Here is a 16,473-nt window from a genome sequence, read left to right on the forward strand (position 1 = left end):
GGCTAGGCCAGACTGGGGAAGAGAAAGCAATTCCTCAAAGGACCGAATCTCAAAACATACACTCTGGTCCTGTGGCAGTGAAAGTAAACACCCCTGTGTGTGATATCGACGTATGAGCATCCCAGCCCCTTCGGGATGCAGTGGGAAAGGCTGTGAGGAGGGCTGCTGTCCACACTCTTGGAATGAGTTCCCCCACGGATGACTTTTCTGGGGAAAAAGGCTTATTATTTTTTAAAAAAACAAATATTTTCATAGATTGGGAAAGACATGATTTTGTTGTTGTTATGTAACTGCAGCATCCTCTTATGCTTTCTTTTCCAAAGGAAGATACATTTTTTGCTTGATTTAGAAGACTCTTTTTAGAAAATATTTTATTTGTTTGGCTGTGCCGGGTCTTAGCTGCAGCACACTGTATCCCTGATCTTCAGTTTCGACATGCAGGATCTTTAGTTGAGGCTGATTGGACCAGACAAGTTCCAGCTTTGAGAGACTGGGATGAATGCTCTCTGAATCTCTTCGCAGCAACTCCAGTAAATGTGGGAGCACAGAACTGTCCTGAGTAACTCATGTAGCTGTTTTTCAGGATTGGATTGGCAAATATGTGTAAACATAGCAATAAGATTATTTCATTATTAATGAAAGTACAGCTTTTCTGTTGTGTTTGGATTTGTTTGCTAAAGATACATTCTATATGGAACAGGCTAAAACAGAAAACGAAGCCCCAGTGCTTGGACCTTTCTGACTAATAGAAGCATCTACATAAGAATATAAGAAGTCAGTTAACACAAACCGAGTGAGTTTATTTACTATGGTAGGCAAATTCCAATTTCTTCAATCAGCATAATCTGCAGAACAAAAAATTAATTCAGTGTTTTTATAACAGTGTGGTCATCTTATTCCGTGACTTACTCTGTGACTGAAAGTCACATTCCTGATGACTGAAAGAGAGCTAAATTCTTAACGGTTAAATATCCTATGATTCTTTTAAAAATAATTTTATTTATTTATTTTTGGCTGTGCTGGGTCTTGATTGTGCAGGCTTTCTCTAGTTGCGATGCATGGGCTTCTCACTGCAGAGGCTTCTGTCGCTGCAGAGCATGGCTCTAGGGCTTAAGTAGTCTCGGCTCCCAGGTTCAAGAGCGCAGGCTTAATAGCTGTGGTGCATGAGCTTAGCTGCTCCACAGCACGCTGGATCTTCTCGAACCAGGGACTGAACCTGTGTCTCCTGCATTGGCAGGCGATTCTTCACCACTAAGCCACCAGGGAAGCCTCCTATGAATTATCTTGAGAAGCTTGATTTTAATCAATAAATGTTACAATAGTTGATAGGTGCAGAATGCAAAATTGCATGTAATTCTTTCAGATTTTGGAAGATATTGCTCCAGTGTTTTCTTTTTTGCTTCCAAGGTTACTATTGAGATGTCAAAAGCCTGTTTCCTAATACTGGTATACTACTACTTCTATCTGTCTAGAAATGAGTACTATCTTCTTTTTATCCCTGGATTTCTAATATTTGACAAGAACTTGCCTCAGAGTGGATATATTAGGCTAAGTACCTAGGGCTTTTTCAATCTGGCAATTTACATTATTCAATTCCAGGAAATTTTCTTGAAATTCTTTGATTATTTTCTTCCCTGCATTTTCTTTCTTTCTGGAACTACTATTACCCAATTGTTTGATCTCTTGGATGATCCTATGGTTTTTCTTAACCTTTTCTCTTTGTCTTCTGTTTCATGAGAGGAGTCCTCACATGTACTTTCTCCGGTGTCATCAATAGAGCTTTCTGAAATGATGGAAATGTTCTATATTCGAGCAGTCCAACATCTTACCCACTGGGCACATGTGCCTTTTGAGTACTTGAAATGTAACTAGTGAAAATAAGGAGTTAAATCTTTAATTTTGTTAATTTTGAGTAATTTACTTTTCAATAGAGTGGTTAGTGGCTACCACATTGGACAGCACAAGTATTACTTTTCTGCTACCATGTTTTTAATTTTCAACAGCCCTTTGCTGTTGGACTTTCCCCCTAAATCTTCCATTTCCATAGCTTTGGTCCTTGTTTAATGGATGCAATATTCCCTCTTCTCTCTCTGAGGATATGATTTTAGCTTTCAATTTTAAGTCTTAACTAATTTCTATTTCCTCCAAGATGCTTCTTTGGTTGTTACCTGTTTGTTTTGGTCTCTACCTTCTATATAACAGGCTTCATCAGGTAATCCTTGGTGGTCTGCTCAAAATTAAGAGTGGAGAATTTTAAAAAACGATTAAAACTGTGAGCTTGTGACTTTCACTAAAGGGTGATATCAGTAGAAAGTGAAGTGAAACTCGCTCAGTCATGTCTGACTCTTGGTGACCCCGTGAACTATTCAGTCCATGGAATTCTCCAGGCCAGAAAACTGGAGTGGGTAGCCTATCCTTTCTTCAGTGGATCTTCCTGACCCAGGAATACAAACCGGGGTCTTCTGCCGCAGGTGGATTCTTTACCAACTGAGCTAACAGGAAAGCCCAGATACTTCTATTGATTTTCTACAGAAAGGCTGTTGGCAAAACCTTGACATCAGTATATTTAAGCATTTTCTTTTTGGCTGGCCAGATTTCTCCAGGGAAGAGTCTTCTCATCTGCCACCTAGAGACAGTAAAGATCTATCGGCTGCATTTTGGGGACCAATGGGGAAAGAGGTTGGGGAACGAGATGATTTCTTAATCCCCCTCAATGAGTCTAAACATGCAGATTTTTACCAGGCTGAGGGAGGGTCTAGGGCTCTAATTTCTTCTCAAACAGCTTTCACCCTGGTCCTCCCTACATTAGCTCTTTTCCTTCCTTTTACCTCCAGTCCTGGGATTGCAAGAGCTTACAAATCATGCCCTTTGATGATTCTGCTTTATGATTCCGGTCAGCCCAGCTCAGTTCAGTTGCTCAGTTGTGTCTGACTCTTTGCGACCCTATGGACTGCAGCACACCAGACCTCCCTGTCCATCACCAACTCCTGGAGTTTACTCAAACTCATGTCCATTGAATGGGTGATTCCATCCAACTATCTCACCCTCTGTCATCCCCTTCTCCTCCAGCCTTCAATTTTTCCCAGCAACAGGGTCTTTTCAAGTGAGTCAGTTCTTTGCATGAGGTGCCCAAAGTACTGGAGTTTCAGCTTTAGCATCAGTCCTTCCAACGAATATTCAGGACTGGTTTCCTTTAGGATGAACTGGTTGGATCTCCTTGCAGTCCAAGACCACCATTCAAAAGCATGAATTCTTCAGCGCTCAGCTTTCTTTACAGTCCAACTCTCACAGCCATATATGACAGCCTTGACTAGGTTCTCTGCTTAATATGCAGTCTAGGTTGGTCATGACTGGTGTGCTGCAATCTCCCTGTCAATCTATTTTGCCACCACCATTCTTAAAATCAACTGCTTTTCATCAGCTCTTTAGTTCTTCTTCGCTTTCTGCCACATCTTATATCTGAGCTCAATCTTGATTCAAACTTGTGCTTCATCCAGCCCAGCGTTTCTCATGATGTACACGGCATATAAATTAAATAAGCAAGGTGACAGTATACAGCCTTGATGTACTCTTCTCCCTATTTGGAATCAGTCTGTTGTTCCATGCCCAGTTCTAACTGTTGCTTCTTGACCTGCCTACAGATTTCTCTCAGGTGGTCTGGTATTCCCATCTCTTGAAGCAGTTTTGTTGTGGTAGTCAAAGGCTTTGGCATACTCAATAAAGCACTGGAACTCTTTGCTATTTCGATGATTGTTGGCAATTTTGATCTGGTTCCTCTGGCTTGAACAAACGGACCTTTTCCAGTCCTGTGGCCACTGCTGAGTTTTTCAGACTTGCTGGCATATTGAATACAGCACTTTACAGCATCAGTTCAGTTCAGTTGAGTTGCTCAGTCATGTCTGACTCTTTGCGACCCCATGAATCGCAGCACGCCAGGCCTCCCTGTCCATCACCAACTCCCGGAGTTCACTCAGACTCACGTCCATCGAGTCAGTGATGCCATCCAGCCATCTCATCCTCAGTCGTCCCCTTCTCCTCCTGCCCTCAATCCCTCCCAGCATCAGAGTCTTTTCCAATGAGTCAACTCTTCGCATGAGCTGGCCAAAGTACTGGAGTTTCAGCTTTAGCATCATTCCTTCCAAAGAAATCCCAGGGTTGATCTCCTTCAGAATGGACTGGTTGGATCTCCTTGCAGTCCAAGGGACTCTCAAGAGTCTTCTCCAACACCACAGTTCAAAAGCATCAATTCTTCGGCGCTCAGCCTTCTTCACAGTCCAACTCTCACATCCATACATGACCACAGGAAAAACCGTAGCCTTGACTAGACGGACCTTAGTCGGCAAAGTAATGTCTCTGCTTTTGAATATGCTATCTAGGTTGGTCATAACTTTTCTTCCAAGGAGTAAGCGTCTTTTAATTTTATGGCTGCAGTCACCATCTGCAGTGATTTTGGAGCCCCAAAAAATAAAGTCTGACACTGTTTTCACTGTTTCCCCAACTATTTCCCATGAAGTGATGGGACCAGATGCCATGATCTTCATTTTCTGAATGTTGAGCTTTAAGCCAACTTTTTTGCTCTCCTCTTTCACGTTCATCAAGAGGCTTTTTAGCTCCTCTTCACTTTCTGCCATAAAGGTGGTGTCATCTGCATATCTGAGGTTATTGATATTTCTCCTGGCAATCTTGATTCCAGCTTGTGTTTCTTCCAGTCCAGCATTTCTCATGATGTACTCTGCATATAAGTTAAATAAGCAGGGTGACAATATACAGCCTTGACGTACTCCTTTTCCTATTTGGAACCAGTCTGTTGTTCCATGTCCAGTTCTAACTGTTGCTTCCTGACCTGCATACAGATTTCTCAAGAGGCAGGTTAGGTGGTCTGGTATTCCCATCTCTCTCATTATTTTCCACAGTTTACTGTGATCCACATAGTCAAAGGCTTTGGCATAGTCAATAAAGCAGAAATAGATGTTTTTCTGGAACTCTCTTGCTTTTTCCATGATCCAGCGGATGTTGGCAATTTGATCTCTGGTTCCTCTGTCTTGTCTAAAACCAGCTTGAACATCAGGGAGTTCATGGTTCACGTATTGCTGAAGCCTGTCTTGGAGAATTTTGAGCATTACTTTACTAGCATGTGAGATGACTGCAATTGTGCGGTAGTTTGAGCATTCTTTGGCATTGCCTTTCTTTGGGATTAGAATGAAAACGGACCTTTTGCAGTCCTGTGGCCACTGCTGAGTTTTCCAAACTTGCTGGCATATTGAGTGCAGCACTTTCACAGCATCATCTTTCAGGATTTGAAACAGCTCAACTGGAATTCCATCACCTCCACTAGCTTTGTTTGTAGTGATACTTTCTAAGGCCCACTTGACTTCACATTCCAGGATGTCTGGCTCTAGATTAGTGATCACATCATCAGGATTATCTGGGTCATGAAGATCTTTTTTGTACAGTTCTTCCGTGTATTCTTGCCACCTCTTCTTAATATCTTCTGCTTCTGTTAAGTCCATACCATTTCTGTCCTTTATCGAGCTCATCTTTGCATGAAATGTTCCCTTGGTATCTCTAATTTTCTTGGAGAGATCTCTAGACTCTCCCATTCTGTTGTTTTCCTCTATTTCTTTGCATTGATCGCTGAGGAAGGCTTTCTTATCTCTTCTTGCTATTCTTTGGAACTCTGCATTCAGATGCTTATATCTTTCCTTTTCTCCTTTGTTTTTCACCTTTCTTCTATTCACAGCTATTTGTAAGGCCTCCCCAGACAGCCATTTTGTTTTTTTTTGCATTTCTTTTCAATGGGGATGGTCTTGATCCCTGTCTCCTGTGCAATGTCATGAACCTCATTCCATAGTTCATCAGGCACTCTATCTATCAGATCTAGGCCCTTAAATCTATTTCTCACTTCCACTGTATAATCATAAGGGATTTGATTTAGGTCACACCTGAATGGTCTAGCTTTTAGGATTTGAAATAGCTCAACTGGAATTCCATCACCTCCGCTAGCTTTGTTCATAGTGATGCTTCCTAAGGCCCACTTGACTTCACATTCCAGGATGTCTGGCTCTAGATGAGTGATCACACCATCATGATTATCTGGGTCATGAAGATCTTTTTTGTACAGTTCTTCTGTGTATTCTTGCCACCTCTTCTTAATATCTTCTGCTTCTGTTAGATCCATACCATATCTGTCCTTTATTGTGCCCATCTTTGCATGAAATGTTCCTTTGGTATCTCTAATTTTCTTGAAGAGATCTCTAGACTCTCCCATTCTATTGTTTTCCTCTATTTCTTTGTGTTAATCACTGAGGAAGGCTTCCTTATCTCCCCTTGCTATTCTTTGGAACTCTGCATCAAATGGGTATATCTTTCCTTTCATGGGTATATATTTCTCGGCTTTCCCACTGATAGATTGAAGTTTTATTTTCTCAAGTCTGTTAAATCACTTACCACTGATCTGTAAGTTTTTCAGCTTCCAGAAATTTGTTGCTGTTGACTCCTCTTCTATTTTCCTAATCTGTGTGAACTTAGGTCCTAAAACACTTATTTTTTTTCTGTTCAAAAGGGAGGAAAATTAAACACATATGTTCAACCCACTACTTTAACCTGCAAGTTCAAAAGAGTCTATTCATTCTGCAAGGTTCAATTCTTCATGAGGCATTCTTCTGACTTATTTGCCTTTGGCAGAATTAATCTTATCCTTCAAAGCATTCAATAATTTTTAGTACAATAATTAGATTCCCAGAAGGGTAGTGGTGAACCTTCTCAAAAATCAAACATTTATTTTGATATGTTGTTGTTGTCAGTCACTAAGTCATGTCTGACTCTTTGCAACCTCAGGGACTACAGTATGCCAGGCTTCCCTATCCTTCAGTATCTCCCAGAGTTTATTCGAATTCATGTCCATTGAGTCAGTGACCATCTCATCTATCTAACCATCTCATCCTCTGCTACCCTCTTCTCCTTTTGCCTTCAATCTTTCCCAGCATCACGTTCTTTCCCAGTGGGTCGGCTCTTTGCATCAGGTGGCCAGAGTACTGGAGTTTCAGCTTCAGCACCGGTCCTTCCAATGAATATTCAGGGTTGACTTCCTTTAGGATTTACTGGTTTGATCTCCTTGCTGTGCAAGGGACTCTCAAGAGTCTTCTCCAGCACCACAATTATTTGGATATATTTTCTACCAACTACATTTTTAATTCTTCTTCTTTTTTTGCTGTCTTCCCAAATTAAAACTGAAAATCAGCACCTCCGCAGCACAGAAGCCTGTTTATACACCATAAATCAATTTTTGAATTTATTGCCCTCTAGTGGCATTTCAAGAAACTAACTTCTTGCACAGCCTATGGGTTGTCTTTAAAGAGAAAATATCTGATATTATTGATATTAAATTCTCAAAGGAATGCATCACTCTATTTTTAAAAAATTCCCTAATTTAATATGCATAGCTTTTATAATCAAGGAAAGCTACACTTTTCAAAATCATTCAATGAGTTTCTTTTATAGTATAATTACATTAGGAAGCTGAACAAAAGTCCCAATACAAATGTTTTTAAAATACAACCTATTTGTAATGTTTACTTTGCTTTTCTTATTTCTCAGTCTGACTCAGTTGAATTACAATAACCTTCAAATGAAATATTTATAATTCAAATGGTAGGTAAATATCTGATATTCTTTACAATAGAAAATATTTTTTATTTTATATACCAAAACCCTGAACTGAGCTGCTTCTGCTCAAATTCAAAATCAATCTGAAATCTTTAATATGTAGGTTTAATCATGTTTATTTAAACACAGACATATAAAATGTACAAGATAAACTTTCTTGGATGATATATTTAAGGAGAGGGTCAAAATTTGCACACGCCTTCCTCATCACAGGGTCATCATGCTGGTCTGTGCTTGTCAATAAGGCTACACACGGGGATGCAGTGGGCAGAGCAGAGGCCCCTGTTTGGGTTCAAAATGAGATAGGATATGATTTGTACAGTTCTCAGAAATGTTTTAAGCAATTGCATAACACCACACAAGAAGAGAAGCTACCAGAAAAAAGCATTATTTAACTCACAAATCACATATGTGTATCTATATATATGCATTTATATATGGCACACATATGTATATATATCTAAACTGAATAAAATTATTTAAACTTTCAAACGTTTTATGTAGCAAAGAAGTTCATGCCAAGCAAATATAAGAGAAATGAGTATTATCAGATGAAAACCACAGAAGATAAAGATGAGAGATACACCCCCATCCTTCCCCATCCCTCTGAAAGCAGAAGCAGTGCTGGCCACAGGAGTTCAACATTCTGAGCTCAGAGTCTTTCTAGTTCCTTCTCAGCACAATTGGTCATTTCTGTGAACTAGTGACAGCCTGCATTTTCCATTTCTTCCTCCTCCTTTTTTCCCCCCAAATCAGCATTCTTATTTGTTATCCTGCTCTTACTACTTCATACTGGGTATGATCAGAGCAGATAACTTGTAATTGGTTTATAAGTGGCTGGACCAAGAGGAGCCCCATCTGAGCCTCCCTTAAAGAGCCTAGACACAGAGCTGGAGGCACCAGCTGAACAGGATTGGGGTGGTATCCACTTGGGAAGGGATGGATGAATGTGCCTTCTGTGCAGAGAGAGGGTGTGCATGGATATATGTGTTTTACCATGACTGTGGCAGAGACTTGTTTGTCCAGATATTCGATCTCCCCTTTCTCTACAAGGGAGTTTCAATTGTTCATAGATAACTATTCACAGAACCAAAAAGAACATTCTGCTCAGCCTCTTTTGCAATGAGTATGTGGTTATGTGACTAAGTTCCAACTAAGTTCCAGATGAGATAGAAGCATGAATAATGTGCATGGCTTCTGGCTGAGACCTTAAAAGCACATTCTTCCTTCCAACTTTTCCCTCTTTCTGCTGGCTGGAAGGCACTCAGAGTGCTGAGCTGTCTGAAACACGGGGCTAAGGAAGGTATACTAGAATGGTGGAGGGACAAGATAGAAGGACCTCAGGCCCCGGAAATCTTCGTGTTATAAGGCCAAGCTTTAACCTCCCAGATAAACTTCTATGTCATCTAAGCCACTGCTCTTCAAGGTCTTTTCTTACACAGTCAAATCTTTATTAAAAAAAAAAACAAACAAACAAAAACAAAAAAACAAACCATGCCCAGGAAGGAAGCAGATCTCATTAAGAGTAGAATCTAACCAAATTTGGAGATTTGAGGGAAACATTCTGGAGAAAAGCTTAATCTCTGATCTAAAGAATGAGAGGGGGATGTCCCTGGTGGTCCAGTGGGTGGGACTCCATGCTCCTAATACAGGGGGCCAGCGTTCGATACCTGATCAGGGAACTAGATTCCACATGCCTCAACTAAAAAATATTCACAGGCTGTAACTAAAGATCCTGTGTGCCACAACTAAGACATGGTGCAGCCAAATAAATAAATAGAGATATATATATTAAAAAAAAAGAATGAGAGAAACCATGCTGGAAAAACTTTCAGATAAGAACAAGCATCGGGGGTTGAAGTATAGAAAGAAGTCTGGAAGGAGACAGAAGGTATTTCCTGCTAAACCTGCAGAGGTCAGCACAATCCACATCATTCTAACTTTGTAGCCTCTTGATTAAGGAAGGTGAAGAAGATTAAAAATCAAAAGTAAAACCAACTATGGGGTTTTTAGAACTATTTACTGAGAAAAGAAATGACAGTAGGTTTCAGGGGAAAGATGAGTTCACTTTTGGATGTGTGGACTCGGAGGTGTTCATGAGTAGGCAATTGGTCACATGTCTCTGGTGCTGAGAATTAACATCCTGGATGAAAAATGTTTAGGAGGAGTCACTGGCAAGCAGATGGTAAACAAAACTAGAGGAATGGATAGGAGCACCGAAGAAAGTCTAAACTGAGAAAATAATGTAAGAGAGGATAAGAAAGTCTAAAATCCCGCCCTGAAAGAATTCCCGCATTCAATGATTGAATGTGAGTGGGAACTAAGCAGGAAGACTGAGAAGGAATGGCCAGAGAGATAGGAGGGAAACCAGACAAGTTCATTGTCAAGGAGACCAAAGAAAGAAACTGTTTCAGTAAATAAATTATGACCAACAACGCTGGATGCTGTTTTTTCAGGGTCATGTAGGATGAGCTCTGATAGGAGCCCACAGGGCTCTACCATATGCAGATAGTTGATGACCTCCATGGAGAAGGAAGGGCCTTGGGCAGTGGGGATGGAATCCAAATTAGGGTTAGGCTATATCCAGGGCAGATGGTATAGGAAAAGAGACAGTACTTTCTAGAAGTTTAGCTCCAAAGGGCAAGAGGGAGAGAGAGAAAGAGAGCGAGCGAGCGAGCAAGCAGCAACTGCAGGGGTACTGAGGTTGAAGATGTTTGGTTTGCTTTGGCTTTTTAAGTTGGAAAATTTTTAGTTGAGCTCATTTAAATACGGGCTTCCCAGGCAGCTCAGCTGGTAAAGAATCTGCCCACAATGCAGGAGACCCTGGTTTGATTCCTGGGTTAGGAAGATCCTCTGGAGAAGGGATAAGCTACCCATTCCAGTATTTTGGGGCTTCCCTGGTGGCTCAGATGGTAAAGAATCCACCTGCAATCCGGGAGGCCTGGGTTTGATTCCTGGGTTGGGAAGATGCCCTCAAGGAGGGCATGGTAACCTGCTCCTGTATTCTTGCCTGGAAAATCTGCACAGACAGAGGATCCTGGTGGGTAATAGCCCACGACTAAGCACAGCACATTTAAATACAAAAGAGAAAGGTCCACATGCATGGAAAAGATTGCAAGTACAGAAGACAGAATGGAGAGCACAAAATTCAAGGTTCCTGAAAAGGTGAGAAGTGTAGAATTCAGAGCATATGGTGACAGTCAGCAGAAAATGGAAGAGGGAAGGAAGCATGGGGGGATGGAGCAGGGCCGGGACTATAGTAAAGCAATAAGGCACTCAACTTGGGCACAAAATTTACGGAAGCACCAAAAAGAAATCCTCAGTAATTAAGACAAACACTATTTTAGTGCAATCTCTATATAGATCAAAATTAATGCAAAAAATTTAAGATGAATAAAATATTAAAATCTTAAATATCCAGTCTGTGGGTAATTTGTTATGGCAGCCCTAGTAAACTAATATAACACATATCTCAATATTGCAGAATGAATAATGTCGCTTCATAACTGATTAAACCCTCTCTCCCAAGAACTCTGGAAAAATTCTAGAATTTAGAAAACACATGGAGTTGAGAAATGAATATTAAAAACAACAACAAAGCAAGAAACTCCTTGGGAGCCTGAAGGCAGTTTTGAAATGGTGTGGGAGGTAGATGTGTTTATCTGCAGAGGACAGGGCTCTGCCAGGGGGTGGTGGGCAACCAGAAGCAGCCTTGAGAAGGCCTGAAGGAAAACAGAAAGGAACAGCAACATCCCCAGCCTGCCCAGGAATAACAGAATAGAAGCATCAGTGCACGTGGCTGGGGAGACAGGTTGATGAAAACAACAGGTTGACCAGCTAACCTCTGATATTGATTTCTTTTCCCCCTCCCCCTCCAAATCCCAGGGCTGATGGATAATGGACTGGGGAGTGGGTCTCTCAAAGCGACCAATGGTATAACTCTGAACAGAGTTGTCTTTATTGAATGGACTGACAACAAATGAGGGTGATTAAAACAAATTCCATGGTGATACAGGCTCCCTGGCTTCCTTCTTAAATTCATCTGGAGGGTCACACACATGCCTCCTCCCCACTTTACATTACCCGACACTCCCACAGGCACAAGAGCTCACAGGAGCTCAAAATAACCCGGCACTTGTGGAGGAGCAAAGAGACCATAAAATGCAGACAAGTTGAATCACACATACCAAATGAATCAGAATCATTAGAACAGATGAGCCAAGAATGTCAAAGATGCTTCAGGAGATAAACAAAGATATTAGCAATCTGAACTAAGAAATCATGAAAAAGCGGAAATATGAGGCTTCCTTGTTAAACACTCACCATTTTCCAAAAATCCACAAACTACTGAAATAATTTTCTTTGATACCTGTCAGCTTGTTCAAGTTGCTGCTTAACCACTATACCCCAAATACGTGCACACCAATCACTGTTTCCAGACTGTGGCCTTTTTCTGTTCTCTTCTGTGTTTTAAATCCTGTTTTTGCCTTTGTTTCTTAACAATAGTGTAATGACTGCCTTCCTCATGTGACTAAATGGGTGAAGCAAATTAACTAAAGGTCCCTGGGTTATCCTTTGACTAAATAAAATAATTAGATGGAAAATGCAACAAATAGGTAAAATGGCACAGAGAATACAGCTAAAAAGTAAGTTAGAAACTGTAAAATCAGATTGAGGAACTTTCCCAGGCAGCTACAGGAAAAAATAAAGATATGGAAAACATAAAAGGAATGATATGTGATATGGAGGGTACTGAAGGTAGAAGCATAATGCCAATATCTAGATTTTATGGATTCAAAATGGGGGGGGGGATTAGAAAGGATATATTTAAAGAGATAAAGAAGGCAAATTTTCCTAAATTAAAGAAAAATGAAGGATCCCAGATTGAAAGAAAAAAAAAATCAATCAGATTTTCAAAAAAGATCCCTAACTAGATCCATTATTAGTGAAATTTAAGAACATCAACAACAAAAATAAATGATGTACAATTCTCAGAAAAAGGGAACAGATATCTAAAAAGATCAGGAATCACACTGGTATCAGACTTTTGAAACAACACTAGATTTAAGAAAAAAATTAAGTAGTATTTTAAAGTAATAAAGGAAATGACCTTGGAAGCTGCAGAAATTGTTACATTAAATAGAGAGATTCTATATGCAATTCCCGTGAGTTTAGTGTGGGTATCATTACTATTAAGAAATTACCAAGACTTCTGGACAATGCAGTAAGAAAAGAAAAAGATAAAGGTGTATAAAAGTAGGAAAAGTAAAGCTAAAACATATATAAAAATATGACCAGCCATCTTAGGAAAAAATTAACAGAATAAAAAATATTAAAATTCATAAGGGAGTTTAGGCATTATAAAAATCAATAGTATTTTTTCTCACCACAAATAACCAACCTAAATAAGTATAATGTAAGATAATATACCACTCATAACAGTAACAAAAGCCATAATGTGGCTAAGAAATTAACCAAGAACAGACAAGACTTCTATGGCTGCTGCTGCTGCTGCTGCTGCTAAGTCGCTTCAGTCATGTCCGACTCTGTGCGAAGAAAACTATAAAAATTTTAAAGCATGCAACATGGTCTGAATAAACAGTCATATGTTTCAACAGAAAGACTTATGTCAGTTCTCTTCGAATAAATTTAGTGAATTCAATTTTAATGAGCTTTATTGGATTTTTAAGTACCAATAAATTTGTCCTCAAATGTACGTGAAAAGACCAAAAACACATAAAAGAGTCAAGCTAGTCTTGAAAAAGAGGGAGAACTTGCTTTATCAGATATTAAGACATATTGCAGAGTCAAGCAATAAAGATAGTGTGGGAAGGGTGTAAGAACAGACACCATGGACTAACAGGACAGAGCTCAGATACAAACCCAAACATATAGAACTAAATATATATTGGCACCAGGCAGCCATGGGTAAACCACTCAGAAACAAATGGCATTCTACTCTGCCAAAGATCACATATTTAGTTCAGTCTAGAACAATTTACAAAACCTGGTATTCAACATACAGATCTATCATTGACAGTGGATTCATCCAGGGACTTTGGAAGCAGGTATGTTTTTCACTGGGGAGAATAGAAGGCAATGGCACCCCACTCCAGTACTCTCGCCTGGAGAATCCCATGGACGGAGGAGCCTGGTAGGCTGCAGTCCACCTGGTCGCTAAAAGTCGGACACGACTGAGCGACTTCACTTTCACTTTTCACTTTCATGCATTGGAGGAAATGGCAACCCACTCCAGTGTTCTTGCCTGGAGAATCCCAGGGACAGGGGAGCCTGGTGGGCTACCGTCTCTGGGGTTGCACAGAGTTGGACACGACTGAAGTGATGTAGCAGCAGTAAGAGAATAACTGATTCTAAAACCCCTCTTTCAGGCTTGGGCCATACCTGAAACATTTAGGGAGGCTCTCCCCCTTGAGCTGTCCAGCTTGGAGAAGTCATTTTCTTAGGTGGAAGGCACTGGAATCATTGGGACTTTCCCCTAGGTGTACCTGGAGAGCAACAGCAAAATCACCATTTACAAAACACGGGTCTCCTGCATGCTGATACCATACAGTGAAAGGAAGGCGTGAGATATAGTGGTATTTCTTGAACATTCCAGGCACGTTGTCAGCTCTGGGCCTTTTCATTTGTTGTTTGCACTGCCTGCAATTCTCTTCCCTCAGAGAGCCTCACAGTTGGGTCCTTCCCTCCTTCAGGCCTTTGCCCAAGTAGCATATCATCAAACAGACCTCCCATAACCACCCTATTTACAACTGCAAGACCCTTTCCCACAGAATCATCTCCACCTTCCTTTACCTGCTTAATTTTCCTCCATATGTAAATGTTTTGCTTATTTATTTTGTTTGTTGTCTTTATTCCACTTCTTGAACATAAACTCATGCCGAGTTTTTGTCATTTAGTTCAGTACTCATTCCTGGCAAGTAGAAGGTGCTCCATAAATCTTTGTTGAATGAATGAATGGTTATTGTATCTTAGCATTCCCATAGATACTGGCAACAGTACTAAGGTATAAGCTCATCATCTGAAGTGTAGATAAATGATCAATCAGTCCTTGATAGTGAATCTTTACTTAACAACTGAGATACAATAATCAAATCAAAAAGTTCAAGTAGAAAATTTGTAGTTAGCACTTACTAAAGTTCACATAACATGAATCATCCTGATAAGTGTTTACTGGATCATTTTTTCTTGGCAAGAGATGCAATTAGCAATTCTTATTAATTCTATAGTTGCATGTCAGGACTCACAATCATTATCTGAAGAGAAAATAAATAAACCCTAGGAAAAAGAGATGGTTAGAGTTGTGCCTTAGAAGTCTTTGTGATTTTTAAGTCTATAAACCTTTGTTTATAAACACAAAGGTGAGTCTGCAGTTACACGAGAAAAAATATAGTCCACTTAGAACGAAGCAGGTGATTTCAAAAGTGAAAAATCGGTGGTAGATTTCCAATTGCGTCCCTTTTGCCGTTAGGGAATTATATGTCCTCACCCACTGCCATGTGCCTAGAAGTGATCCTATTCTCATCAGTTATTTTTATAATAATGAAGAATAACAAACCACCCCATTGGCTTACAATAAGCGTTTAATTCTCCTATAGTCTGCAAGTCAGCTGGGATGGTGCTGCTTCAGGATGTGGCCTTCCTGGACTTGTTTGTCTGCAAAAGTCTGTGTTTCATCCGGTGGAGTATAGAATTCCAAGCTGACAGTTTTGTTTTGCATTTTAAAGTTGTCATTTCATTTTCTTTTGGCTTGCACAGTTTCTAATGACAAATCTATGAAAACTTACCATTATTTCTCTGTGCATAATGTGCCTTTTTTCACTAGCTGCTTTTAAGATTTTCTCTTTAAGCTTTTGATGGGTCTACAATAGCTTTTCCTTTAGACCCCAAAGTCTAGGGCTAGTCACTACTAAGGCATGACACTTCGGGGGTCTCTATTGCATATTCCATTCAACAACTGTATTCAACAGTCTCCCCACTCTGGCTCCATGGAACACAAATGATTCCTAGTCCTGTGAGTTCTGAAAATTGTTTGGCTTACTGTTTCCCCATGATTGTTCTTTCCTGGCCTTGAGGAATAGTCACAGAACATATTCACTGATTTTTATTCAGTTAAAGATGCGGATTTTTAAAGCTTTTTCTCCATGAATTCGGCCTCATAAATTCCACCCAATTCGGTCTCCCAAAAATCCAATCCCCGTCTACCCCATTCGGTAAGACCTGTCTTCTCAGGGAGACTCTAGGCTCTGCTTAAGTTCCCCTTGCACTTGCAAACTGGAAACTGCTTCTGGACAGAGAGCCAGGGTCATAACCTGGCTCATCTCATTTGTTTCTCTTCTTTCAGGTAAAAGGACTGGAACTGCCTGCCGTCCGATGTCTGAAAACAGTTATTTTCACATACTTTGCTCAGTTTCTTAATAAGTCCAGACCTATTTCTTCTTGTCTGCCCTACGGAAAACGCAGATTGTTTTATAAATGTTATTTTCTGTGGTTAAAATTCACCTCTCTCTAGGGCATACCTCGTTGACGTCTCAGGAGATGGTGATGGATCATTTCCTTTGGTGGTCTCCAGGGACCAGAGCTCGGAACCTGGCGTAGCCTCCACTCTGCGCCGTCAGCGTTTTGATTCTCCCGCGCGCGCCTCCCTCCCGCTTGGCTCCTCCCATCTTTCTTCTTGCCCCTCCCTCCTCGCTTCTCCAGCCCCCGTCAACGGAAGCCCTCGCGTTCCGGGCGCCGCTCACTGCGCCTGCGCGGCGTCTGGACGCTTCACGTTCCCGGAAGTGGGAGGTG

The 16,473-nt window shown here is 40.6% G+C and overlaps 1 long non-coding RNA gene across 1 annotated transcript; it reads right to left on the reverse strand.

Moving 5' to 3' along the window:
* Positions 1 to 7,765: 7,765 nt before the first annotated feature.
* On the reverse strand, positions 7,766 to 16,307 carry LOC105605187 (uncharacterized). Its single transcript, XR_001024822.5, has 3 exons — positions 16,203 to 16,307; positions 14,068 to 14,171; positions 7,766 to 7,947 (listed from the first exon to the last, which is right to left on the reverse strand). It is a non-coding gene; the product is annotated as an uncharacterized LOC105605187 (long non-coding RNA).
* Between the last annotated feature and the right edge of the window lie 166 nt (positions 16,308 to 16,473).

This window comes from Ovis aries, chromosome 26, assembly GCF_016772045.2.
Source record: "Ovis aries strain OAR_USU_Benz2616 breed Rambouillet chromosome 26, ARS-UI_Ramb_v3.0, whole genome shotgun sequence".
NCBI lineage: Eukaryota > Metazoa > Chordata > Mammalia > Artiodactyla > Bovidae > Ovis > Ovis aries.